General features: G+C 33.3%; 1 protein-coding gene across 3 annotated transcripts in view; it reads left to right on the top strand.

Annotated features, from left to right (window-relative positions):
• The first annotated feature begins 435 nt into the window (after positions 1-435).
• Atf7ip (activating transcription factor 7 interacting protein) overlaps positions 436-26,246 on the top strand; it is a 104,362-nt gene continuing 78,551 nt past the window's right edge. For 2 of the 3 annotated variants that reach the window (XM_026414161.2, XM_026414162.2), the window contains exon 1: positions 436-561. The gene's annotated coding sequence lies outside the window, so the exon portion shown is untranslated. Of the gene's footprint in view, positions 562-18,291; positions 18,347-26,246 lie in introns of those variants that run through there. The other variant, XM_026414159.2, reaches the window with a different exon arrangement.

Here is a 26,246-nt window from a genome sequence, read left to right as displayed (position 1 = left end):
TTTTGTGAATTAAAAAAAAAAACATGAATAAATCAATGTACCCCAGCCTCTTTTGAAATTCTTTCCACTTTTCAACTCTCACCTACTTCATTCCTTCCCTTCGGAAGCCTCATAGAGGGCGCTCACCAAGTGCTACTCACTGATAGAGGAAGCTCCACTCAAAAACTCTCCTCACAGTGCAACTAAAAGGCACAGCGCCACCATCTCAGACTTAATTCTCTTTTCCACGACAGGAGGCGGGGCTAAAGTCCCTCATTCAAATAAAAAACTAGGAGATTTGCATGGGGAATGACCAGTCCTTGCGCTTATTGGCTAATAGCACAGTGGGCGGGGTACATATTACGATCCCGGAGCTCCGCCTACATTAATTTGCATAACGGCCCCGGCGCGTGCAAGGGAGAAGCGGGTTTGTTTTTGAATCTGCGGAGGCGGCGGCAGTGGCAGCGGCGGCGCGGCGACTGAAGCGCGCGAGATTGAGGCGGCAGCGCTGGGGACGGCTGCTCCGGACGGCTCTGTAGGAAGGAACGTGGTTGCCCCCTCCCTCAACTCCCGCCCCCCAAGGTATATGTGAATCCCAAGGGCTGTTCTAAGAACATTTTCTTAAATTACTATTGTATTTCTGAAGACTCAAGACCGCATTATGGCGGCTGCGGGAGTTGTGTTTGCGCCTGCGCGGTTGCGGAGCTGCGGGCGGGCGCTGCATGGGAGCACGTGATCTTGCGGGGTCGGGCTCTAGCTGCAGTTGTGCAGCTGGCGGGGCGGTGGCTGCGCAAGCGCAATATTCATTTTCCAGATCTAATGTTCTTGTTGGACGCCATTTGGGTTCTAGATTTAATTTTCTTCATTCTTGAGGGGTTTCGTTTTGTTACTCTCCAATTCCTACAGTTTCAAGGAAAACGTTCAGTTATGTTGTACTCTTATACCGGCCTTCAACCCCTCTCTTTTTACTTGATTCTGAGACGCTGTGTATTAAATTTTATGTGAAAATTGTCACTTGTGGTTCTCGGTTGAATTTCACGATTAGGGTATTGTAGGACTAAAGTTTACGTTTAGGGAGATAAAGATCGGCACCTAGTGGTGTTCTCACGGGAAGTGCATTTATTTGAACTGCATTTTTGCAAATACATTTTTAACCCTGTTTTTACCAGTTTGGTTATCAAGGATTGTGCACTATTTACGAAATAGAATTTTAATTTTGGAAATATTGGGACAGTGAAGGAATATAGAAAGTAGTTTAAAGTGAAATCTCAATTGCTCAATTTTTTGTTTTTTAAAAAATTTGATCCTATGAAGTTTTAATTTGAATATTTGTATGCTGAACATCTAAATTTTACATGTTTTCAGTACCTTTGATCAGTTGTCCATTACTGTTTCAGTTAATTATTGTTAACTCTTGAAATTAGTTCATATTCTTTACATTTTGTTTGCATGATATGTAAGCCATAATACTTGGTAAATTTTGGTGATTAAGAATTTTACAAAGAATATCCAGTTATTGTGGCCTTAATGAAGAAATTGAGTGGACCATCAAAAAAAAATGTCGATTTTAAACATATCAACAGTACTGTATATATGCTTCTGAGATATAGTCGTGTTTGATTTTTTAAATTGTAGATGTGCTTCTGTCTTTTTTTTTGTTTGTTTCTTAAGATAATTTTTAAGTGCCACTGGTTCTAGTTTAAAATGGTAGTGTCACTATATTTAGATCTTATATAACACACCTGGGGGAAGTTATATAAGCTTTGATATGTTTCCCCCTTAGTGTAAATTGCTGCTTATTAGGCTAAAAACTTACAGTTTCATAAATTTCATTTGTGGTTCATATGTACAGCATTTGGTTTCTTGGTTCGTTACATGAGCTAAGTTTGAATCATTCTACTGGCAAAAGAAGTGGTTATGGCTTTATACTCTTGGTTTGTTAAATGCATCTTTATTACCCAGAACAAATATCTGAAGTATTAATTAGATGTAATTGAAAGGAGTACTTTTGGTTGGTAGATTTTTTTTAATGATGTCACATGAGATGGAATGGAGTAATAGAAGAGATTTTTCTTTTTTCTCAACAGAATCTTAATTTGTTCTGATGTAATTCCTGGACCTCTGTTGTTTTCTACACAAAATGAAGGCATTCTTCACTCTTTTATGCTTCTGAGGTGGTTAACTTCCACTCCCTACATGCATGTTATTTCAAGTGTTTTAGAGTTGAAAGTATGTGTGTTTTCTGTGTCTGTGTATGTATACATAATAGATTAAGAAAATAACTTTGATCTTAGGGCAAAGGTATAGTTTTTCACTTCCACAAAAATGAAATTCTTTGGTTTATGTATTTAAGCTTATGTTTTCTTTTGAATATACAGATGATTGCATCTTGAGTTTATATCGAAGGTCATAAGGGGTACTTGAAGAACGTATACAAGGTAAATATTGATAGGACAGTTTTGCTCATGTTTCTTAGAAGGCATATATAACTATTACTGTAGTAAGATTAATGAATTGTCTGAAGATCAACTATTTGTTCTTTAATACTGTCAGAAACCAAGCATATTTTGAAATCAGTTTTGTGGTTATGATGCCACAAGATTTTGACATATAAAGAATATATAAATGTTTAGATTAGCTTCCTTGAGGAATGAACACTTAGCTAGGGAAGTTACTTAAAAATCTCATGCAGTTTTATAAATTTTATGCATAAAATAGTTTAGAAAAAACAGATTTGAATGATTCAGCCGTAAACCATTAAAATTGTATTTTTCTTTATGATTTGAATGTGATGTGTATAAATATTTTTAATGTAGTTATTATGGAACATTTGGGAAATGTTAAAAATAGTAACATTTGGAAATAAGCACTCTAAATAGTCTGGTGATTTTGAGGACTGCTTTTTGCATGGTTGATCAACCTATGAATGTCACTTAGCTTTTCATTGGGACCATAATTTAATTCCTACTTTTTTTTTTTTTTTTTTTTTTTTTGTGCAGTGTTGGGCCATGCATGTACTAAGCACACACTTTACCACTGAGTTCTACCATAGCCCCCCAATTCCTGTTGTTTTAATTTAGTTCTATGAGTATTTCCCCATTTTACTGTTTTCTAAAATGTTCTCATGATAATACCATATTGTGAAAATCCCCCAAATTACCAAATATTCTTTCAGACATGTTTACAAATGGCCACATGTTATTATAAATTTAATAAGAATCTACTGTGATTTATTAAGCTTTTACCTTTTTTGTCCATTTTGTTGCTCATTTTTCTATTATAAATAATGCTATAGTGAACATCCTTCTACATGAGTCATATTCTGTAACTTAGAATATTTCTTTGACATTACAAATTGATAAATCCCTTTGCACAAGTGTTTCCCATATCTCTATCAGTTAGGCAGGTGAAAAACATAGTAGTAGCTTACTAACTTTTTTTTTTTTTTAGTACAAGTAATAAGGTTGACCTTTTAAATATTTTATATTTGTATTTTCTTATTTTTTGTCAATTAGCCACTTTCGATCTCCCCCCCCCCACTATGGTGGTTGTTAATGCTTTTTTATTGTTGTTATTGTTGGAACAGCTGTTTATGAATGTTAGCCCTCAACTTTTTGTATTTGTTGCAGTAATTTTTAAAATTCCTTTAGTTTTTCACCTTTTAAGTTATTTTTGATTTTATGTGTTTTACATTTTTATTTTATTTATTTATTTTAAAGAGAGAGGGGGTGGGGAGAGGGAGAGAGAGAATTTTTTAGTATTTATTTTTTAGTTTTTGGCAGACACAACATCTTTGTTTGTTTGTGGTGTTGAGGACCTGGGCCGCATGCATGCCAGGCGAGCATGCTACCGCTTGAGCCACATCCCCAGCCCCAACATTTTTATTTTACTAATAAAGTTTTACACATAAAGTTTTACATTTCTATTTAGTAAAATTCACTGCCTTTTTCATTTATGACTTCTTTCAGAACTGCTGTGTAAATAAAATGTTACTTATTGTGAGATGAAGTAAATATTCCTTTATTTTGTTAATTACTTCTGGAACTTAATGGACATATATATACATATATATATATATATGTATATATATGTGTGTGTGTATTTTCATGTATTGTGTATTAAGGTGGATTGCTAGGAACTATTTTTTAAAAATGTCCAGTTTTCTCCAAATTTTATGTTGTTGATTTATCACTTGCTTTGGTTGCTTCTCTGATCATAACTTATGTATTATGTTTGAGTGAACAAGTATGTTCATTTTTACTTGAGGTCCATTGGCCCTTGGGGATTCTGTAGATACTAGAGAGTTTCCCAGATTCCTTGCTGTATGCCATTTTATGTGAGTGTGATATGTGCATTTTTCTGGGTAAAAAGTTAGCTTTTCAAAGGAATATGTAATATAAAATCTAAAAACAGATTAACAACCAATGCTTCAAGAACTTATTCTTAAAGCAGGATTGCATTTTTTAAAAATTTGCAATGGACTATGCATTATATAACTATGTGTTTGTGATGCTATATGCAATACATATTCATATTCACTCACAATTCCTCTTCACAATTTTCTTAGCTAATCTTATGTGTTTGGCTTTACAGATGAGTTTTAGATTCATTTGGTTAAAATTTTTAAAATGCCAGTTAATGATTTTGTCCAGAATTACATTACATCTATAGGCTGGGATGAGGCTCAGTAGTAGAATGCTTGTGTAGCACGTATGAGACCTTGGGTTCAATCCTCAGCACCACCAAAAAACCAAAACCAAAACAATAACAACAGAATTTATTAATTCTAAATTGGGATAAATCTTTATATTTATTTTATATTATATTATTTTCTTTATTCAGGAATATGGTATACTTCCTATAACCCCTTCCCCCCAAATGTACTGTTTATAGGAGTGTTGGAAAAATTTGTGATACCTATGACTTTTTTTTTTTTTTTTTTTTTTAAACCCAGGGGCACCTAACCATGGGCCAATTATCCCCAGTCCTTTTTATCTTTTAAAATTTTGAGACAGGGTCTCACTAAGTTGCTTTGGGCCTTGATAAGTTGCTGAGCCTGTCCTCGAACTTGTGATCCTCCTGCCTCAGCCAGTTGCTGGGATTACAGGTGTGTGCCACCACCATCCTGGGCTACTATCTATGATTTTTTAATATTAATTTACTGTTTTCCTGGTGCTGATATGTTAATAGGGATGAGTTATGTGGGGCCATTAGGTCTATATTTGTTTGAAATCTGAATTTAAGACGATGTGACATGAAAATAATACCAGTATGAAGTTAGAATTTAGAAAAATAGTTTTTAAAATGAAGTATAATAGAATATTTGAACCATAATCTTTGTTTAACAGATTTTTTTTTTTTTTTAATAGTGGAGGAATTTTGATGTTATCTGATTCCTTTCTGGCCAAGATGGGGTCTAATCTCACAATAAAGATAAAAATTATTTTACTTTCTTTGACAGCATTTAATTGTTACATTTTTCTCATAAGGATCATTCCCTAATTAGCATGAATTCATTCTCCATTAAATCTCTATATTGATTGCAGGGACTATTATTATTTTGGCAGTATGGGGGATTGAACCAAGGACTTCACACATGCTAGGCAAGTGCTCTACCATTGAGTTATATCCTTGGCCCTTTCAAATTTATTTTGTGACAGTATCTCACTAAGTTGCCCAGGCTAGTCTTGAATTTTCGATCTCCCTGCCTCAGCCTTTGGAGCATCTGGGATTACACATGTGCCATGTGACCAGCTACAAATATTATTCTTGATTAGTAGTGATGTATTTTATTTGTAATTCTACTGTTGTATCAGAATGGAAAGAGTCAGGTTATTGTGTTGAGGATGTCGCTTAGTAGTAGAGTGCTTGCCTAATTTAGGAATTAGTATTTTCAGAGCTGAATCAGTATTTATAGCATGTTCATTATGGCAATTGATGATATTATTAATGATTATGTATCTTAGTGAGGCCCTATATCCAATCACTGGTAACAAGGGAGAAAAAGAAAAAAAGTCAGATTATTGCCAAAATACCAGTTTTATTTTATTGTTAACTTGAAAATTAATGAAATCTTGAAAAGAAGAAATCAAGGAAATAAAGATAGAACTCAAATGTAAAATATTATTGGCTTCAAGAAAATGAATCCTGTGGATATATATCAAATGTCAAGATATTGGTTTTTCTTAAGCATTTACTTCTTTTTAATGAAAAATTCCTATCTTTGGGTCTTTTCATGCAAATTTAATTATAAAGATTTGGATGTTTTACTTTTTTATGTGACCTTTGGCCTTAGTTGAAAACTTTTCCAAGTTCTGGGAAATTATAATTCTTTATTTTTCAGACATAGAAGAGAAGTAGCAAATTAGAGACAGTACTACTAGATAAATACTTATGGGTATAGGGGCAAGATGATGGCTAGTATCATGCCAGTAAAAGAGGATCATGTTTCAAATGTTATAAATTTAGCAAGAATGTTATAAATTTAGTTGTGAGGCAATTTGGGAATTAGTATTTCCAGAGCTGGATTAGTATTCATAACATGTTCAATGTGGCAGTTGATTATCTTATTAATGATTGTGAATCACAGAGAATATTTAGTTAAGTTCAACCTATTTAGAAGCAAAGTAGTGTATAATTTTGTTGAGGTGTTTTTGTTGTTGCTGTTTTAAGTGTTGTGAGGCCTATGGAAAATTCACATATTGGCAAACCTAGTTTTTCAAATGTAGGAAGAAGTTTAAGGCCTTTGAGTTCCTAACAGTTGTGGGCATATCATAAATAAAAATTAGGTGATGTTTTAACACTATTTGAACAGATTTCTAAAATATCATTAATTAGCTCTGGGAAGCTATAGTTCTTTTCTCTTTCCTAGAAAACTCAGAGGTTACCCAACCATTAGTGGAGCTTCTGTTTCATAATCCTTACCCATTTGACCCTCTGATGTTTTCTTAGAGAGCCCAAGACCTTAAAAATTATTTTGTAGTATTGTTTCTTTCTTCTCTTTTTTATCTTTAAAACCTTTTATTTATAAACTTTAATTCAGCAAAGGTGTGTATGTGAAGATTGGCGAGAGGACATCCCCCTGGAATGGATGAGGGCCACCAGAGTCAGGAGAGAAACTGGTGGCCCAACCAGTCAGGGCCAGTGCACAGGATTACCATGTAGTATTTCTTAGATTGTGCTGCAGTACACAGAGTAAATAAGGCATTTTAGTTTATTTCTGGCATTTTAGTTTGTTCAAAACAGAAGTGAATTACACAAAATTAAACTTTTCTTAGTGGAGACAGAGTGAATGCGAGGAAGCATTTTCTGTTTAAGAATGAGTGGACCAGGACTACTAGTGCTTATGAGTGTTTCTAGTTTTGAATTTTTGACATTTGGATTTTTGTGTCTTCAAGAGAATGATTGAAGCATCTTGTTGGCCACATTTCAAAATCATATGAAAGTTCTTTTTCTTTCTTTCTTTTTATTTATATATAACATTGGAATGCATTACAATTATTATCACACATATAGAGCACAATTTTTCATATCTCTGGTTGAATACACAGTATATTCACACCAATTTGTGTCTTTATACCTGTACTTTGGATAATAATGATCATCACATTCCACCATCATTAATAACCCCATGCCCCCTCCCTTCCTCTCTAACCCCTCTGCTCTATCTAGAGTTCATCTGTTCCTCTCATGCTTCCACTCCCTATCCCACTATGAATCAGACTCCTTATATAAAATCTTTACCCCTCACACATCAGATAGAACACTAATCTTTAGGGTATATAAAGAACCCAAAAAGTTAACACCCAAAATAACGAATAACCCAATCAATAAATGGGTCAAGGACCTGAACAGACACTTCTCAGGTGATGATGTACAATCAATCAACAAATACATGAAAAAATGTTCATTATCACTAGCAATTAGAGAAATGCAAATTAAAACCACTTTGAGATTTTATCTCATTCCTGTCAGAATGGCAGCTATTATGCATACAAAGGACAATAAGTGTTGGAGAGGATGTGGGGGAAAAACATGTGGAAGTTCTAAGGGTACACACAGATAGTGCTTTTTCCTGAGAATCTTTTCAATTATATCTATATAAATGTGAAACTGTGGGAAATGAGGATAATATATTAACTTTGCATTCTGAAATATTCACTTATTCAAGCCTTTAGTTTCATTGTTCAGAATATTATAATAATTGTTCTATTTTGTGTCTAATACCTGAGAATAACTGGCTGTAGACACTTTAGTTAGGAAGAGAAGCCATTTGTGTGATGGTGATATGTGATAGTAGTATTTATGTTTATGTGATCTTCCCCCCTTTATTTGTGTAGCCCTGTGCTACTTCCAGGAACTACTGTCTTCGTTGATACTTAGGAATTATATGTCCATCATTCCATGGTACTTTTATATTCTAATAAGAAAATTGAATTGTCTTGTTAGAATAGTGATTCCCAGAACTATCAAAACTATAAAAGGATCTGTCCTTAGGTGAGTAATTCTGAAAGATAATGCCCTCCATTTTGAGGAAATGTAAACCCAGAAAATGAGAAGGGAGTCTAATTTTGAGGACCAGGAGAAAAAGAATTTGATGGAATAATGAATAATTTGAATGCTTCAATTCATTGCAACTGAGGTTTGGAATTTAAGAGTTTTTTTCTGTCTTTTTACCCTTATTAGATAGAATGCCTTAAGAAAGAAATGTAGAAAAGCATAGAAAGGATAAGACCACTTTTGAACTTTGATCTTTAATGGTGGTAAATGTTGTCAGAATAAATTGGATTGAAGGCCAAATTACTATAAGGGACTATGTTACTATTGGTTATTTTTCACTGTAACAATACAGAATAAGTCTATAGTATATAGATATCTTTTGTCTTAGCATATGGCTTTCATCATTTAACATGGCTTTTGCACATTTACTAGTAGTAAGGGAGAAAGGGCAGTAGGAGTGCATATCATTCATTAGAGAACATGATATAGAAGTGGCACATTTCACTTTGACTCAGGTTTTATGTCTGATAATTTACTCATTGAAACATATTTAGCTAGGAAAGAGAGGCTTGAAACTCTCTAGCTGGATGATCATGTGCTCAGCTAAATTAGATAAAAAGGAAAACCCCATATTAGTGAACAACTAGCATTTAGTGCTACCTATGGAAGCTGGGAAAGTGGTCTCTCAAAGTAATTCATAATTTGATACAAAAAACTAGTTCTCTGTTTTGAGTTAGGTTCAGTTACAATGTAACATTGTATAACTTCCTTTGTAATGGTATTTTTTTGAACTTTGTTTTTTTAATTTGTGCTGAAATCCCAGCTATTATAAATATTTATGTTATTTGATAGAACTCTCAACCCTCTCTGCCAGCCTTTAGAAACATTAAATAATGATCAGTTAGTTTTCCAAGAACTGGGATTTATTTATTTGGAGCTAAGAATTGAACCTAGAACCTGTATGTATACTAAGCACATATCACTGAGTTGCACGAGAATTGAAATGTTTAATTTTAAAAATTCAATTTAGTATTTATGAACCTTTAACTTAATTTAAAAGGAAGGATTAACCAGGTGCCTGTAATCCCAGCTCCTCCAGAGGTGGAGGCAGGACTGGAGGATCACAAGTTCAGGGGTGGTCTGGGCAATTTAGCAAGACCTTGTCTTAAAATAAAAAATAAAAAAGGGTCAGTGGTAGCGCGTCTGTGGGCTCTCAATCCCCAGGTCTGGGGGCAAGGAAAAATCAACCAACCAACCAAGAAACAAACAAAAACACGGAAGCTTTCTGTGGAATGTAAGTGAACCATAGTAATTTGTATAGGGCCGAGAAAGTGGAATTCTGTAGGAGGGAATCAAGGAAATCTTAGAGGAATTTTATTTTAAGGAATGAATTAGAATAATATTACCAGTAAAGGATGGAAATTGCACATGATTTTCAGATGTGAGAAAGAGGGTAGGAGAAGTCTACATAGTTTGAATCTCGAGGGAGAATAGAACTGTACAAATTTAAAACCCAAAATAACACTAAACAGCTCTCTTTGATATAAATCCTTGATTTTTAAATAAGAATCATTGTACCTTTATAATATGCCTAACAAAGGATGTTGTTTTTCTCAGTTCAGTTTTATAACTTTCTTTGCTTTACTTTATATCTCTTTTAAAGACATTTTTTAATTTCCACTTTTATGTCTGTTTGTGTACTTTGTCAGTTTTTTGAGATTAGGAATAATATTTTATTGATTTACCTGACAATTGCCATATTTTAAAGGCAGATTCTAATTCATTATAATAAGATCTCTATTAAAAGTTAAAATTGCTTTTTACTATGCCTACCTTAATAGTCAATAAATGTTGCTCATTGAAATAGAATTTCTTAGTTTTAGGTGGAGGTGCAAAAACAGGAAGTAGGATGTTCTGATTCTTTTTTTTTACATTTAACTCATTATCCACAGAAGTCAGAACTTAAAAGTAGTCAAACAAGTAATTTACTTGAGTGGCATTGTTCAACTGATGAATTACCAAAAGATTTGACAGGCAGTTTACATGTAAAAATTATAAATAATAAGTTTATAAATTTAAATGTAAATCCACTTTTGGGGGAAAAAACCTTCAGTAACTTCAGAAATAGAAGAAAATGAAGAAAACAAGAAAATCCTTTTTCTTATTAGGTTCCTAAAATATGACTCTGAAAATCATTGATTCAAATTAATCTGAATTTGCAGAAAAGATGGAAAAATATATTTTATTTTAAATTTCTATGATTCTTTCCTTCCCCTACCAGATTTAAGTGATTTAAAATTGGAAAATAAATGAACAAAGAAAGGAAGGGAAAAAAAAGAAAAGGCAAAGAGTTTTCTTAAAGCAAGTTAGTAATATAGTGAAGTAGAAAGAATAAATATCTCCCCGTAGTAATCTTTATCAAAATGGGTTTAACTCTACTTTGTAATGTTGTGAGGATTAAATGAGCTTTCATGTATAGAATGCTTAGCGTTTGTACTTGACACATTCCTTTTTTCTTGCTTCGTTTCTTTTTGGATCAATTAGTCATTCATGAGTATTTCTTAAGAGGCAGCTGTGTTCAGAGAGACCTGCTATACAGGCTGATTTACAGAAAATTTCTAGAGCTAAGCTTTAAATATTTTTTACAATTAGTTTAGAAAAACAGATTTGATAATACCATCCTCTAGTAAGGAGTATAAGTATTTAGGCAGTTTTGTGAAGGAGTCCTGTTTTAGGACTGACTTATTAAATAAAAAAAGAAACAAGAATTTAAAGAAAAAACCCAAAGATTACTAAGGTCACTGAATTTATAGCAAATCTCTTCATGGTGAAAAAACATCCCTTTTTTTTTTTTTTCTCACATTAATTAGATCTGCAAGATTAGTCACATTTCTTCAGATGGTTGTCATTGCTAAAATTAGGGATGAAATCATTAATTTTGAGGACTAGATCCACACAGCTATATGCCCCTGACCGAATATCTCAGTGTGCAGAATACTTCCCTTTCTTCAACTTCAGTTATAGAACTTGCTGGACATGTTCAATCAAAATTGAGGCAAATTGAGCCCGGTGCTGTGGCGTAAACCTGTAATCCCAGTTACTCTGGAGGCTGAGGCAGGAGGATCATGAGTTCAAAGCCAGCCTCAGCAACTTAGTGAGGCTCTAAGCAGCTCTGTGAGACCCTGTCTCTAAGAAAACATAAAAAAGGACTGGGAATGTGGCTAAGTACCCCTGGGTTCAGTCCCTGGTACCAAAAGGAGAAAAAAAAAAAAAAAAAACTGAGGCAAATTGGAGGAGAGAGCTCAAGCACCCATAGTCCCAACTACTTAGGCGTCTGAGGCAGGAGGATTGCTTGAGCCAGGAATTGGGGACCAAGCTGTGCAACATAGTAAGACCTCATCTCTCTTTCTCACTTATTTTAATTAAAAGCTTTTTCAGTGCAGGGGCTTGAGCTTGGGACCTCAAACGTGTTAGGCAAGTATACCACTGAGCTACATCTCTAGCCTCCACCTCTTAAAAATGAGCCTGGTGCAGTGGTGCACACTGTGATCTCAGTGGCTTAGGATGCTGAGGCAGGAGGATCATAAGTTCAAAGCCAGCCTCAGCAACTTAGCAAGTCCCTAAGCAATGTAGTGAGACCCTGACTTAAAATAAAAAATAAAAAGGGTTGGAGATTCTACCACGCAGCCTGTGCAATGGTTTCATTAAAGTTAGTTAGAAGAGATCGAAATAAAAACACAGACTCATTTACCTTATTTCTATTGCTAGGTCCTAGACCGCTCACCTCTCTGGTTCCCTCCTCTAACCGCCCAGCAGGGCAGCAAGGATTACTCCGGGCTAGCAGGAGAGAGAGAGTGAGCACGCTGGGGACCAGCCTTTTATTGGGGAACAAGAGATTCAGGGGAGAATTCCATCCAATGAAGGTTGAGGGGGGGCTGCGCTCCAAGGTCAGGGTCAGCGATTGGGTCCCCGGGGTCAGTGGTCAGGCACACCCCCACACGGATGGGCTCTCTCATCAGGAAAGGGTCCGGAAAACTTCGACTTTGCCAAAGTGCCTCAGGCCCTTAACGGGAGTCACCCGATCACGTGTTAGAATGGCTTCCCACAGGAGATGTGGCTTAGTGGATAAGTGCTCCTGGGTTCAATTCCTAGTAAATCCTTACTCAAAGATAGATAGATAGATAAGATAGATAGATAGATAGATAGATAGATAGATAGATAGATAGATAAAATTGAAGTCAAACAAAATTATTATTTTTCCCATAGCCACCCTTGGGATCAGGCTTCTGCCCTTAATGCACAGATTTGGCCATATAAATTTATTAGTTGGTTTCTGATTTTATTTTGGTGTTTTATTGATCATTTAATTATATACATAGGTCTAAATGCAGTGATAACTTCAGAGTAAACTTCTGTCTGGATATTTTGTAAAGTATTATATATCAGCTTGTTTTACTTGATCAGGATCTGAGAGTTTTCTAATTTATCTCAGTGAGTTTTAATGTGCTGTAACTATGATAGTCTGGTATCATGGTTCTCCAAGATTCTTGTATTTACATATTCTTGTATTAACATGTTCCTGTCTTGAAAGGAACTGATATTGTTTATTACCTTTAAAGCTTAGATTCTAGAAGAAATACTGAATTGATTTCCTGTGAAGATTTTGTAAGCATCATTTCTACATTTGAGATGGAGTTCTTGTTTCTGTTATACCTAATTTAAGAGATTTGTTTTAAAGTGTTTCTAGTGTGGCCATGTTACAGATTTAATTTATCCAAATTTTATAATGGTAGGGAGGAAAACATTAAAACTGTATAAACTGATTCATAAAAAGTAAAAAAAAATATACTTTATCAGTATATAATCATCGCCATAAGCAGTTGCTAGACAATGCTAATCAGTATATTCAGTATTTTTCTATAGAATCATTCTAAAATGTTTCTGGTTAACTTAATACCTATATTAGGAACTTTCACAGGATATTTTTCCCCTTGAATTCTGAGGGTGATGGATTAAGATATAACTTAAATTACTATTTATACAATGTATATTTTTAATTGTGGGTTAGAGATAGATTAAGAAGAATATATTTTTCTCTTAAGACCATTAAAATTATTAACTACAGTTAAATCAGTTCAGTTAGCACTTGATAATTCTTGTTTTGCTGATCTTGGGTTAAATAACTGCGTACACAAAGTTTTCTGCTCTGTATAATAGAATCAGGAAAATTCTGACCTATTCCCTTGATGCAATTATTACAGATATTTATTCATAAAGGTAACTCCAGCTTTATACCAAAATGCCTGCTGGCATCATGAATTAGTTATGATGGTTTGATGTAGTTCTTTTTTTTTTTCGATGTACGTTGAGGTCAAGCCCAGGACTTAATTCATGCTAAACAAGCACTGTACCACTGAGCTACACCCCCAGACCTTTTTAGTATAGTTCTTAACTGAGAATGTTCAGTGTTTATTTAGAAGACATATTTTTTTCCTTCAGGTACAGTAACATCAAGAATATTGTGTTTATTTGTTCTCATTGCTCCAGTGTAGCTTCTTTGTTCTCTGTGTCTTGTGTACAACTATTGTTTTAGAATTTTATTCACCTTTAATTGGGATGTCCTTTACTGCTTTCGCAGAACAGTTGCTTTCCATACCCATGTGCCTTTATTGACTTTTTCTGCCTCTTGGGGGAAAAAGGTTCATATTCTTTAATAGCATTTGGAGAAAGGTACATGGGAAGTATGTTTTTAAGACATGTGTGTCTGAAAAATGTCATTGTATGTGTTATACTTGACTGATAGTTTGGCTGGGTATAGAACATTAGGTTGAAATAAATTTCCTTCAGAATTTTAAAGGCACTGCTACATCATTTTCTTCTGTCTGTTATCACTATCAAGAAATTGCAATCTACTACTATTTCTGATTTCTCTCCTTTAGTGGAAGTTTGAGAATTTATTAATTACCTCTTATGTTCTGAAATTTCATTGTAGCATGTCCTAGTTTGGATTTATTGCCATTTCCTGATATTTATTGGACTTTACTGGTCTCTCCCTTCCTTGTGTCCTTTTTTCTTTTTTTGTTTGCTGGGGGCCTCACCTGCAGTAAGCAAGTGCTCTGCTGAGCTACTTCATCGGTCCTGACATGTTTTCTTAGCTACTTCACAGGTCCTGAAATGTTTTCTTGTGATTTCATTGGTAATGTTTTTTCTTCTGCCATTCTGTCATTCCAGTTTGATGGTTTGGACCCTCCAACTCTATATTTTCCTCCTATTTTTCTCTTTTTGTTCGGGCACATTTCAACTTTATGATGTAGTTCTGTTGAGTTTTTCATTTCTGTTATCATGTTTCTCTATCAATTTCTATTTTTTATTTCTTGTCTATAGTACTCTGTTCTTAACTGGGGTACAACATTTTTATCTATTAATGTTTATTGAAGTTTTTTTTTTTTTCCTCTCATGTATTTTATTTAAAATTTTTTTTTTGTCTGCCCTCCACATTACACACTTTTCTCAGTGGCTTTCTTCCTTTGCTGATTGCATAATGTAATGTGGAAGACTAAAAAGTTGAGTGGAATATCTAAGTTCAGCAGTTTTGAAATTTTCTATGAGATGATCCAGGTAGATGTCCTAACTAAACAAATGAAACTTGTATTTACCAAATGTATGTCTATCAAATGTAGTGAAATTTTCTTTAGGTTCTATGGAATTTTCAGTAATTTGCATATGTATAGTTTTCTAGAGTGGTATATAAAAAATGTAGTACTTGACTAGAATTAATTCCCTTCTTGTGGTTTTCTTTTTTCCTCATTACTACATATGTACTCTTGGCAAATGAGTATTCTTTGGATATAGAAATTAGAGATTGTAGCACTCTATCTTCAACATGGTTTTTGGAAAAGAAATGTGAAACACACTAGTTTTTAATTAGGAAGAGATAAAACATTGGATAATCTTGGAAATGTTTACCTAACATGAGAATTTTTTTTCCAAATATGTATGTTTTTACAAATGAAATGATTGGGCTTATAACAATAGTCCTAATCTAAAATTTCTGATAAAGATTATTTGTGGTATTATATGATCAAGGTTTATAAATAGTAAAGTTTAAAAGTAGGTAATTATATTTTTATAGTATTCCATAGACTCTTCAGAGATTAACTATTTTATGCACATAGGTGCTCCAGTGTAGTGCCTATAAAAACACTAAAAACTGAAAAGTGCTCTACAAAAGGTATTTTGGATTCTGTAGTATGGAGGCTTTTATATCATAACTAAAAACTTATTTGACTACTATATAAATATAAGAACACAGACTCTAAAAATGAAGATTCTTAAAAATGTAGGACTGGGTTTATAGCTCAGCGGTAGTGCTTGCCTAGCACATGTGAGGCACTGAGTTCGATCCTTAGCACCACTTAAAATAAGTAAAATAAAGGTGTTGTATCCATTTACAACAACAACAAAAATTTTTTTAAAATGTAGAAATTTCTGAGATTTTTGTGGTAGAAACAAAAGCACTGTGAATTAATTTCAATTTTCCACCTATTGAGCAAATACTCGTTCACACTGTGACCAGAGATTGGATAAAGATATGATTTCTGTTCTTAAAGAAAGATGTAAGTAATTTTAATGTGGTAAGTGTGGTATGAATAAACAATTTTGAGAGAACCTGGTTTGTGGAGTGGTCATAGTAAGGAACAAGAAGAGGAATGTTAGTGATAATTTAGGTTGAATCATTAATAGGATTTACTAGGTGAACTAGGATAGTTTTCTTTGGAACAGAGTGTGAAAAGTGTTGGCACTGGCACCAGTCACCTGAATAGCAACCTACCATTTTCTCTTCTTGTTACCATAAGACAGAAACAGAACCAACATATGACCAGGTAGATAACTCTGGGTTGGGTCTGACTGTAGTCTGTATTATATTTCAGCTTTTAGTTGTTTTTTGAAGCTAGTCTCATAGCGTTTCTGCTACCACTAATTGGTGATTAAACCTGTTAGGATTGGTATGAGAATTGACATAGTGTTTATAAAATGTGTTCATCATGTAGCTCTAAATATTTTGGGAGTTTATAACAGTCCTGCCCCTCAATTAAATTCATATTCCAATGCTACAGTAATATTTATCTGTTCAGATCTTTCCCCTTTTATCAACGTTTACTTTTAGTGAATAGATTTTGCTTAAGCTATCCTCAGAGAATCAGTCATATTTTTGAAGAATTAATTTGGCTTATATCAAGTATAACTTTTTTTCCCCTATATGGTCCTTAAAATAGTTCTTACATTTATTATCCAGTTTGCCTCATGGAAAATGAATAAAGACTTTTTAAAGCTTAGTGATTTATTTGGTTTCTTTATTTCTTTTTTTTTTTTTTTTGTGGGGGGAAAGATATTGGGGATCCTTCAAACCCAAGGCCTTGTGCATGCTAGGACAGTGCTATATCCCCAGCCCTAAAACTGAGTTATTTTTAAAAACAAAAAAAAAACAACAACAAAAAAAACCCTTTTATTATGGAAGCTTCCAAATACAGAAATAGAGTGGAATAATGTGCCTGTCACTGAGTTTGAATGATTTATCATTTCATGGGGCCAGTCTCCTTTTTGCTATATTCCTATCACTCTTAACTATATTCTTAGAAAGTTTTAGTGATGTATACATTTAATGATGTATAAAATTACACAGGATGGCTAAATTTCAGGAAGATAGACCAAGGAAGAATGAAGGAAAATGCGGATTCCATAGCTGATGGGAACTGTCAAACAAACAGGTTTTTTTCAGTGAATTTGGCCTTTTCTTGATGGCTATGTTACTGCCAAGCCACAATTTTGAGGACGCTTTCAAATTTGCCTGTTAATGTTCTCACATTCAGACTGGCTTTTACCCTTTTGTGCTCCCTGTTTTTTCTTCTTAGTGTCTATATTCTGTTTGCTTTTCCCTAGCATTAAAATGTTGGAAGGTCTGTGGCAGGGCATGAAATATAATTTGCCTTGGGACCAAACACTTAACCTGGGGATATATTTATGATCATCTAGACTACCAAAGAGAAGACATTTTTATTCTTATGGTACATTATTCAAAATAAACTTTTGTTTCCATCTTAGTTCTAAAGACTCTATTGACAAGATTTCAAAAATTTGATCGTAAGATCTAGCCATTCTGCTGGATTTGAGCACCTGAGGCTTTAGATTCTGTGGAGAAATCTTTTTAATTTGCTTTCTATAAATTGAAATTAACTTGATCAAATGATTATTAGGGTTTAAAGAACTTGATTTTTCAGAAATTATAAAATTGAAACTCTTTATGATTAAAGAACATAAAAGATTTTTTTTTTTTTTTTTAAAGGTGGGGGGCCTTGAGCAGGGTTTGACTTTTTTTTTTTTTTTTTTTTTTTCTGGACTGAAATGGAGGCTTTCTTTCAGGCGTATTCCCTGATGTTTGCTCTGTGTGATTTGGCTCTATCTCTGTAACTGCTAATATGTGGCATGGACTTCAGGTTGTTTGGGATCTGGATGTGCACAAAGTCTGTGTTGCAAGCCCGGATTCACAGACAGTATGTTACAAACCTGGCTTGCTGCCTCTGTTTTCATTTTCTGTGTCCTGAATAGCTGCATTGTTTGTTGCAGTATATGCATTGCCTGTTGTGTGTGTTCAGTTTCCTGCAGACTGACAAAGTGGGAGGGGCTTTGTTTGATACATAGCTGGGTTTTCACTGTGAGTTCTTGAGTGCACATTGCAGCCATCTTAATTACACTTTTGTGCAACTGAGACTGTGCAGCTGTCTCAAAATGGCTGCTAACCTAGTCTTTGTAGCTGCTTAGGCAGCAAGTATGTCAGTGAGGAGACTTGTCACATACATCAGGACCAGAGGTAAGAACCAATTACTCTTTTCTTTAAACAGTCTAATTAAAAATCATTTGAATTTAAATGAATTTATATAGGAAGGCAAACTTACAGCTTGCTTGCTAAAAAGTTGAAATGTTTACTAGAACTATAAGCCTATATTATGGAAACATTACATAGGATGGTGAGGTCAAAGGTTAAATTCCTATAATTTCCTACAATTTTATATTCTGTCATTGTCAGAACATTTAATTACCGTAGTAGTGCTTTTTGGCCTGATTAACTTAATTCTCCTATATTGGATATTTTGGTTAGTTTGATATTTATTTGTAGAAATTGAAACAATATATTATCTGAACAGGTTTTTAAAAATCAGAAGTCTAAATAAACCATGCAAAGGGTATAACTTTTCTGCTCTTTTTTTTTTTTTTCCCCTGTGTATGTGGGGGTTATTGCTTGGAAGCTTTCAGGAAGAATGGTTATTCTCTATATAAATCTTAGAAAAATATTTTAATACTCTTAAATCGTTTTGAAAAAACTTCATTATGGGTCCCAAATCTTTCTTATCATACTGTCTCCTCTGAGATCCAACTCTCTTCACATTCTTAATAGTGCTTCACTTTTTTCTTCATAGTACTTTTTGATTTAATTGACATTTAGATTCAGATTTAGAATTTAGGAATAAGGTTACATCTAAGCCTGGATACCTTTTTACTTTATGTGTAGTGTATTTTAATGCCATTATAGCTGGAGTAAATAATTGTTTTAATTAACTGATGATATTATGCCTATTTAAAAGTACTATAATTCAGTAATTTTGTAAATGTGGTTTCAGAAGTTTCAGAAAGCATTCTCAGTATTGTTCTGAAGTAGAACCATTTATTGAGATACTTACTCCAAGGTGCTGTGGTTACCCAAAAAGGTGGGAGAACGAAATTCTTATTCATGTAATATTTCATATAGCAGAACATTTATACTTTAAGCAGTGCTTAAATCACAGTATTTACTAGATTTTTTTCTGTTAATTCAAATAGTATAGTATTCTCCTGTGACATTGTCAGTGGATTATTATGAATATATCCCTGACTAATATGACATAGAACAGTAAGTCTGAACTTTCAAGATAGAGCAACTTTCTAAAAACAACATTTTGCAAATTAAGTTCTTACAGAGGACCCCAATAAATAAAAAAGGGTTAATGTGATATTTTCTTGTTGTACTTTTCTTTTATTGTATAAATTTGTAACATCATAAGTATATTTAATAAAATGAAGATAGTTACACAGTTATGAAAACACTTCAAATTAGATCATATATGATAATTATAACATTGATAGTTCCATTTAACTCGTTTATTAGTAATTCACTGTGGAAATTCAGTTTGAAAATCAGACTATCTATGTTCTGTTTTGATTTTCATGAAGGCAGACTATATTTATAAGACTTAATAGGTTAAGGTTGCTGCCTTATCACAAACTTTTTTTTTTTTTTATTGTTACTTGTTAGTTCTTTTAATTGTTAGAGAAAACTAAGAATAAAAAATTCAATATATGTAAGGTAGCCTGTTCATTCTTTCAGTAAAGTCTTGCCCTGTAGTGTGTTTGAAACATAAATATTCTGTGACCTTAATCACTTTCATTTTCATGCTTATAGTATCAATAGCTTACTGTCTTAGTTGCAGAGGTGGAGGGAAGGAAATATAAATTTTAGTATTTAAAATATGTATATTTTAAAAATTACATAATGCAAGTGACCTTCTTGGTTTGGTATTCTCTAATGCTAGAGAAACTCTGACTAGGCTAAAATTACAGAGCAATTTATGTTAGTTTTCAGAGTGGGACATAGGGAAATTTTAGTGATCCATTTCTTTTGCCTTCTATTGCTGACTATAAAATTTGCTCCCACCTTTCATAAGATTATTACTTGTACTTGGGGAAACACTAGCACTCTGGTTACATAGGGTATTATTGCTAATGCTTTCACTGCTGTGTTGTATTTTTGCAACTATAAATATAAACTATATTTCACTGTGATTACTTTGGGGTTGGGGGCAGTTTTCAAATTTTCTATGCTTAATTACAGGTTAGTTATTATGTTGGACAATTGAGGGCATAATATATCTGAGAGCTGGATAATTGGGATTGTTTATTGTCACCTTTTTTTTGTCCCTTTTGTTTATCTTCTTTTTATAAGCCATTTCATTAACATAAATTTTTTAAGGGAAATGTGGGAGTGTTGGAAAGCACACTGACCAAGAGTTCAAATCTGAATTTGAATCACATTTTGACTACTGGTTTCTGATATTGACCAGCTCATTCTATTTTCTGATTCTTGTTTCTTCATCTACAAAATGGGTAAAAATTCCTGTTTGGCAACCATATGCTGAGAATCAGTTTGCATATTTCTAAATAGTACCATGAAATAATCTATGTATATCAGACATTCTCATTTTGCCAGTAAGTTTTGCATGCTTTCAGTTTGTTGCTCAGATGTCCTTTACTTTATCAAGTGTCACTAGATCGGAGTATTTTGAAAAAGTGTGGAAAATTTTCATATAACTCATGCTCAGAAGTGAGAAGTTGCTAGCTAACATTCAGTATGTCCACTTTGTAGTGTTATATATTTATGTTTGTACTACTCTGTTAAATAAATTAGCCAGCCATCTTTTGCTGTGTGTGGGTAATGACATATATTTATTAAGTAAAGCCAATATAAAAAGTTGGCATTATAGAATTAAGAGTAGTAGGAGCAATGTTTCAGTTCTGGTCTGGGTGAATCCTCCAAACATAGTGTAAGAAAATGAATTCTCTAAAAAGATGACTTGAACTCAGGGCCTAGTTTTTCCTGTTTCAGTATAAATAAGAGTCCTTTTAAGAACAATAACATTCTCTTTCAGTGAACACAAACTGGCAGCCACCAGACTTATTTATTTATTTATTTATTGTCTTTTAGCCGTTCCTGTGTTTTTCCAGTTGTTGACATTTAAAGTTAAATTTCAGAAGAAAATCAAGATGTCTCACTTTTTGAAAAGATAGGTCAATGTTAGGCATGCATTTCTGTTTAAGAACAGTAATCTAACTTGAGTAGATACTGTCTCCTTCATATTCTTGCTCACATATAGTCCTTTTTAGCTGATTCACATTACTTACCAGGTCTCTGTAGGTTGGTCATCTTAAATCCCCATACTGTTTATTTAATGAAGTATTGGCAGCCTTAACTTCCTAAAATATATCTAATGCGGAACAAAGTAAACTGGTAGGAGAGTTCTAGCACAAGTAAAAATTAGTTCATTCTCTAGAAGATAGGGCACATTTGTTAACTTTTCACTTTGTTATAATTTTTATATTGAGTACAATGGGACCAGATGAAGAATATCCACAAAAAGTGACAATCGGTTGAAAATGAAGGGATTAAAGAATGCTCATTAGAAACAGATTGTCTGAGGTCTTAATGTGTGTGGATTATCACTGTATTAGAGACATCACTGTCTATCAAGTTGGTGTTCTTAATAATGATACCAAATAAGAAAAAGTTAAACTGTCTTTTAGATATGCAGTTTTTTGAATTAGGTCAATAAAATAACATTTTATAAAAGATGTTTTTTGTGCCTCCTCCCCAACTGATTGAGCTAAGAAATTTAGACAAAATAATGAGTAAGGGTTAAGAAAATTTTCTTAACTGCAAATGTTTCCTAGTAGGATGTTTCTTAACTAGATAAACCACATGATAAACCACATCAACACTGTGAAGATTATTTTTGTTGCACAAAAGATGATAGTTTATAATCTTGGTCTTAAATTTGAATTCTGCCTTTTCCAGAGTGAAAGCCAACTTCTTAACATTTGTAAAATACCAGGATGTTGGTAATGCTAAGCAAGTGCTAAAAACAAAACAAAACAACATTATTCCTTTTTGAAAAATAGCTTTGCATTTAAAGGTAAAACTTTCATAAAAATTGAAAATATGGTTAACTGCATAGGAAATGTGGAATCCCTGCTTTGCTACTACTCACACTCCGAAAATAGAGTGATTTGGTGAGAAAGACACTAACATATATTCAGATAAGTGTTTTTTTTTTAAACGTTCATTTTAGAACTTTCACCAAGTATCCTCTGTTGGTGATTTGTGGCAGTCTGTTATTAGTCATGAACATAGGCATATGGAAATGGTGCAAACAGTATTGCCTGGTGAATCTAGGCAATGAAAGAGGGAGTTTAACACCACGAAGATGTCTGAGGAGTTACTTCTGCATTTGTCTGAGGGTGTCTGTTTTTCCTTTCTGAAATAAGCTGGATTCAGCTGCCAGTAGAAATCTGACTGGTGCTTTCCTTTGCTGGATATAGAAGGAACTGATGTGTGGTGGATAGCATTAATATGGAAGTATAGAAAGATTATTCCTGGTCTGGTGCTGCTGTTAATTGTATAGTTTGGGATAAATTACTTAACCTCTTTCTACACCAACTCAACAGTTAGATTCAGAGTGAATCCATGTGCTTCCATTGGATAGTTAAAGATTAAATGAAAAATGTGTACATACTGCTTAGATTCCATACCTATTTGTAGTACGTGTTCCATATGTCTGGTATTTTTATGGGATGAGGCAAGTTACTTATTTTCAGAATCTCGGTTTTTCTTATTTTTAAAATGGGAATAATTTTATCATACAGAGTTTATATTGGGATTTAAATGAGGATAACAAATGTAAAGCACCTGGTGCAGAGTCTGACACAAAATAAGCGTGAGTTAAATATTGGTTGTTTTTGTTTCACAGGGTTACCTTTAGCACAGAATTTTATTTTCCCAATCATTATTTTAGGAAGAATGGATTTAGAGTGAAGTCTGAGTTACTAGGTACTTTAGAAAAAGATATTTAGAGGTGAGGACTTTGTTAAAGAGTGTGGCTGATTTATAGTAAAAATGCTAGAGATCAAGGTGTTTAAAATCTCACAGTGTAGACTTTTAAGGAGCCTAAATGGGACAAAACAAGAATTCTTATTTGGGATAAGGCATCATGGTAGAGTTTTATAAAAACAAAGTGAATTGTAATCAAGTGACTCAACAAATTGTCTTGATGCTTGGTATACAAGATTCCTGCCCTTATATCCAAAACATTTTTTGGGAGGAGTGGGGAAGACACAGAAAATACTGGACAAGGTGACAAATACTGAGGGATTGTGAATGTGGTCTGCACTTAGTTCAAGAATTGTTTGTTTCTGGGCTTCCATGACATATGAGTGGAAATTGAATTTTAATATCAAATATGATAGCTAATTTTATGTCAGTTTCATCAAACAATAATAAAATAGAGGCTCATAATTTTGCCTTTTTAATTTTATTTTTCAAATAACTCATTTTGATTTTATCTTATATAACATTGGTCTGTTATGAATTAGAAGATACCAGTCCTTTGTAGTTATTAATTTAAGAAGCTGTGAGCTAGATCAACAACTTCTATTTTTGATATTTTTATAAGCAGTTTGCAGAGATTTTGCTTCTTTTGATTAATTAATTCACGTCAGGTAATTAGTGTATTTGACTTTAAAAATAATGTTTAAATGCTTGTTATTTATTGTATTTTATTCTGAAAAAAATGATTTCAGGACTTTTGAATTTTAAGTACTTCTGCTTAAAAGTTGGATGCATATACAAGTAGAAAAAAAAGAGGAAGCATCTAAAAAACTAAAACTAGGAAGGAATACTACAATACTTCAAAAACTAGGAAGGAATACAGTACCTAGATAATTTCTAAGATCTTTTCCAACTCTGAGGTTTTATGATCAATATAAGGTACTTAGCTCTTGTTATATTACCTTACCGCCCACCAAGTATTAATTGTATGGCTTATACCATATGAAATTATATCATCGTATGTTTACATCACTAAATCTGCTGCTGGTGGGGTACAGATTCTGAGAGAGTATAGTTGTTTTAGGAAATCATTTCTTATTTGTAGATTACCTAGGTCATATGATTATTATAGGAAATTTACCTCATTATGTTTATTATGCAATATGGGTAACTTAAGTGTGTTTTAAGACAGCTAAAAATAAGATTAAAATAATAAAATATTTTGGATAACCCCTAAGTAGCATTTTAAGTAATTTTTCATTTTATTATCCTTTCAGATGTGCCACTAAACTAGTTTCTGGATTGTTATTTGAAAATAAACTTTAAGGTATCTCTACTCTTAACAAAATAAGTTGAAAAATAGAAGTGGAGATATAAAATTACATAATAGTAAATCATAAAGTAACTATACATATTTTTTTTTTTTCAACAAAGGATCTCCATAGGTATTAACTCAACTCTTGTCCGGTTAAATCTGGGCAGTAAAAATGGTACATCAGTGATAACAGTTTTTTTAAAAAATGTGGCCCTGCAAAATATGTTCTTATGAGGATATTTGTATTTGACATGCCTGGGTTTTTATACTGAGCACATGCTTTAATAATATTAATTAGTGGCAAATGTGTTGGATTATTTAACATCATAACAGTGGTACCTGAAGATGTGTTTGGGCACCATTATACAATATTGTTCTTATAGCAAATTATTAAATGATATTTACTATTTAATTGATAAATTAATGAGATTTGAAAAGTGGTTGTAGAGTGTGGAACAAGGATACATTTTTGGTAATGTAAATTGTAACTTATACTTTCAATGATTGTTAAAAATAGCAACCATTGAATTTTAAGTAATTAGTAGTCTGGTTACTTAGCTTTGGTAAGCTAAGACTTTTTAATAATATCTGGGGGGGTTAAAATATTTTTCATGTGATGGGGATGTAATTTCAGTTATATAAGAAGTGTAAGTTGGTGTTCTTTTATTGCCTGGATTTGAATTTTATTAGTAAATAGATGCCAGATATATTCTAGAACCAGTTAGGGCCTGTTGGGGAACAAATGGGGAGGGTTTACACAGCAGTACTCTCCTTTAGTTTGGGCTTAAAATGAGGACTGCTTTATGTAAATTGTTCTTACTGGCGCCAGCTAGCTGTAACTGCAGTCTGGCTGTGCTAGGGCAGCAAATAATATGTGTCATGGATTTTCTGTTGGAATGAATAAGAATTTAGCCTTTTGGACTGGAAGAACAGAGTTGTTGCATTAGAATAACAGAGTGAGACCTTCACAATTGACAGTAAATATGTGAAGTAGTGAGAAGCTATAAGCCTTTTAAGCTTTTAGTTCTGCTTTTATAGGTTTATGCCTATTGATACTATTGGGTAATATGTGGGAGGTACTTAACTGCACACAGTTGCTGCAGACCCAATAGTTGACAGCATAGAAAGCAGTACAAAGAATTCTGATTCTGGGCATTTTCACTTGAAATAGTCATTTTGAAGATATACTTTGTTTGTTCTGTGAGCTTCATTGACATGTTGAATGACGTTTTTGGCTTTTGTGGTTAATGGGATGTTTGCTGCACAAACTACATAACAGATGTGAACCACTATTTGAAAGGAATTTTAATATGTAGCCAACATACTGTATTCCTGTTTTTTCATGAATATGAATCAAACAAGAAAATTTAGACTCAACAAGGCTGACCTAGAAGTCTGCATTAGATTTTAATATTAATACAAATGAACTAAGTAGCAGTGATTTACAGAAGAGGAAGTTCTTTTCCCAGTATCAAGCTGCCCACAGGTAAGAGATTCAGGTCCTTTTTCTGTGACATTCCCCTAATCTTCCTCCCCCAAGCTTGCATCTTTCTCTCACCATTGGGAAGGATTTTGTTTGTTTTTAGTTTTAGTAGTAACAGGATTGGTAGATTGTTTAATGTTAATATTTCAGGATATTTTGAGTGTCAAATTTGGATTTGGTCTTTAAAAAATGTTATTTTCCTCTTTTCAAAATTTTCTCATTTCAATTTGAATTGAAATGAACTAACAGTGGGTTTCACATATGAACATTACTCTTATATA

Source organism: Urocitellus parryii, chromosome 5, assembly GCF_045843805.1.
Source record: "Urocitellus parryii isolate mUroPar1 chromosome 5, mUroPar1.hap1, whole genome shotgun sequence".
NCBI classification, from domain to species: domain Eukaryota; kingdom Metazoa; phylum Chordata; class Mammalia; order Rodentia; family Sciuridae; genus Urocitellus; species Urocitellus parryii.
Note: the sequence above shows the minus strand (reverse complement) of the source record. Positions and strands in the feature narration are given on the sequence as shown.